The sequence below is a fragment of the Nicotiana attenuata genome, chromosome 8 (assembly GCF_001879085.1).
Source record: "Nicotiana attenuata strain UT chromosome 8, NIATTr2, whole genome shotgun sequence".
Classification (NCBI taxonomy): domain Eukaryota; kingdom Viridiplantae; phylum Streptophyta; class Magnoliopsida; order Solanales; family Solanaceae; genus Nicotiana; species Nicotiana attenuata.
This window is the reverse complement of record NC_031996.1, coordinates 37,895,385-37,898,189: the sequence shown is the minus strand read 5'-3', so window position 1 is coordinate 37,898,189 and position 2,805 is coordinate 37,895,385. Positions and strand designations below refer to the sequence as shown.

Sequence of the window (2,805 nt, the reverse complement as noted above, 5' to 3'; positions counted from 1 at the left end):
ATCAGAATGGTACCTGTAATGTCTGCATCTAAAGACTCAGCCTCTGGCCTGGCTGCTGGCTGGCCTCTACCTCTAGCGACCTGAACTCCGCCTCTATGACCTCTACCTCCACCTCTAACACCTCTGCCACCGCCTCTAACTGGTTGGGCAGGCTGAGGAACCTCTGGTGCCCGAATCCCAGTACGAGAACTCTGATGCTGAGAGCTGCTCAAAGCTCGAGGGCAAAATTTGTTAATGTGCCTCGGATCACCACAAGCATGGCAAGACCTCGTCTGCTGCGGCTGAGCACCCCTCAGCCTCGGGCAAACCCTCATGTTGTGACCATACTCACCACACTCATAACATCTACATGAACGCTGCAGCTAAGGAAGCTGAGGCTGACCCTGTCGACCTGAATGACCACCTGAAGTACCATGAGCGACCTGGGGAGCTGACTGAAAGGGCCTAGGAGGATGGCCTCTACCATAAGAACCTCTACCTCCAGACGAGGTACCACTAGAATCTGCCTGCACACGTGGCCTTCTACTCCGACCCATGACCACCTCCCTGTGGCAANATAGGCAGATTCAAAAAATCAGGTAGTAATCTTTTTTTTTTAACATTCCCAAGAAGTAATTGAGTAAACCATTGACAGTAGTTCCACGGGTATCGAAAAGGAAGAGTAAACCTCACCGATTTTTAACGCCTGAACCATGATATGAAATAAGTCGATAAAGCATAAATCCAATTTCAAAAATTCGAAAGCGGTAAATGCGCAATATGTGACTCACCTGAAGATCTTATTCTGCATAGTATCTCGTTAGACAACCACTATGTTTATATCCTTTCTTTCTCATACAAAGTGCGTATACACTTAACAAAACCACCTCTTCTTTGAACAGTAAAGAGAGAAACAAATAAAAAAGGGGTCCGGCCCTCCTCAGTATCACCTGGTAAGAGGCCGTTGATTGGAATAGAAAATTTCGGAAGAATTAGGTTCGAATAAATTTCCTGGGATCCTCTTCCTTTCGAACTACAAACATGGGAATCGTTGAAATAGCTCTTTGATTGAAAGAGGATGATTCCTATAATACATTACTCCAGTCGAGTCCAATGGAATTTCAAAATGAAGATATTTTTATTTTGTTCAAAACGTGTTGCAGAACGATCTAGAAAGCAATTGATATTGATACAGTTTGCTTCCTTAACTCAATTAGTAGGACCCCTAGAGTCCACTTCTTCCCCACACTACGAGTGAAAGGGAAAAAGTAAAGACTACCATTAAAGCAGCCCAAGCAAGACTTACTATATCCATATGAATTATGTCCCCTATCTCTATAAATATAAAGGAATTGTTCCATTATTCCTCACTAATAATAGTGGAATCAATGGCGCAGAGTCAAAAAGAACGAAGACTATTAATAAACCAATCCAATAAATTCGCTCATTTTATAAGAAATTCCTATATGATTTCTAATCGGGAAAGATTAAACACAAGCAAAATCTGCAGTAACATCTCAAGGGAATGTTACTAATGGAACATGTAGGAATAATAGGTCCTATTCTTTTTTTGTTGACCCTCATTTCAATTGATTGGATGCTTGAGCACTCAGAGATTTTCGTGAGTTCCTCGTATATAATAAAGTATCTTCCGCCCCCTTCCACAACTATTTAGATTTCCTATCGGGCTCTCCAATCTAATTCAAGGTCCAGTCATTATACAATGCATTAATAATAGAAAATTTTGATTTGTAGTAGAAGGTAATTGCGAAGTCTTGATAGCCCCTCTAGCATTCGAATATTTCCTTGAAGCCTAAATATGCAATGCAAGGATATTTACAATTTTTTAGAAAAACCCCCAGACCAGATGTTTAGAATCAAACAAGTATCAACAGTCTGCTTTCTCTGCTTCTGCTGGGGAATCATTCGGCGGGTTATATCAACAGAACAGAAGAAAAGAAGAGATTTCGAGTTTTTTGTTGATCAGGCGACACCCGGATTTGAACTGGGGAAAAAAGGATTTGCAGTCCTCTGCCTTACCACTCGGCCATGTCGCCAAAATGCTACAAATACAAAATAGATGAAAACTTTCCCGGATTACTGAACTGCTTTTTTATTGTACTTGCACCTTGAGTTCTGTTTTCCTTAATTTTTCCTAAAAGTCAAAGAAATCCTAATCCTTCTTCCCTTTTGATTGGGTTTGATTCATCCTTTCAATTTCGATTGAGTCTATCTCCAAATTCATAATGTTCAAAGCTTTCTCTTACCTTTCTATTGAAAAATCAAATGTGGATTTTCAGTCGCAAAATCCAAAATTCAAATTTATGAAAATCGGAACCATTAACTATTGACTTAGAATGCATGAATGATTCTTGGATTTGAATCTCCAAATTTTGTTTTCCTAATGACATAAGAAAATACAACTTGATATATAACTAATCAGTATGGATTTTTTCAATCAAAAAATCCTTCTCAATTTTAATTATAACAACAATTATGAGTATATGTAAACCCCCCAAAATCATGAAGTTCATGTATTTGAGCGCGTTGGACCTCATTCCAAACACTTCTCTACATTATGTTCGGATGGTGAAAAGGGAGTGGATCCTTACGAGCATAAAAAGGAGTCCAAGGAAGAGGTAGGTGAGCCTTATATTTTGAAATTTTCAAGGCCGTCTAGGCAAGGCGACACTCCTCGGTCGAGAGCCAAAAAGTGCATAAGATTTTATCTAATTTTTGGCTCGCAAGAATTTTTACCGCCCCAAGATCATAATCATAAGCTTGAATCAAAACTTGGGGTTCAATTCATAAGCTCGAGGTGGAGGC

At 39.7% G+C, this 2,805-nt stretch overlaps 1 non-coding gene across 1 annotated transcript; it reads right to left on the bottom strand.

Moving 5' to 3' along the window:
• Nucleotides 1,965-2,036, bottom strand: TRNAC-GCA. The gene has a single exon. It is a non-coding gene; the product is annotated as a tRNA-Cys (tRNA).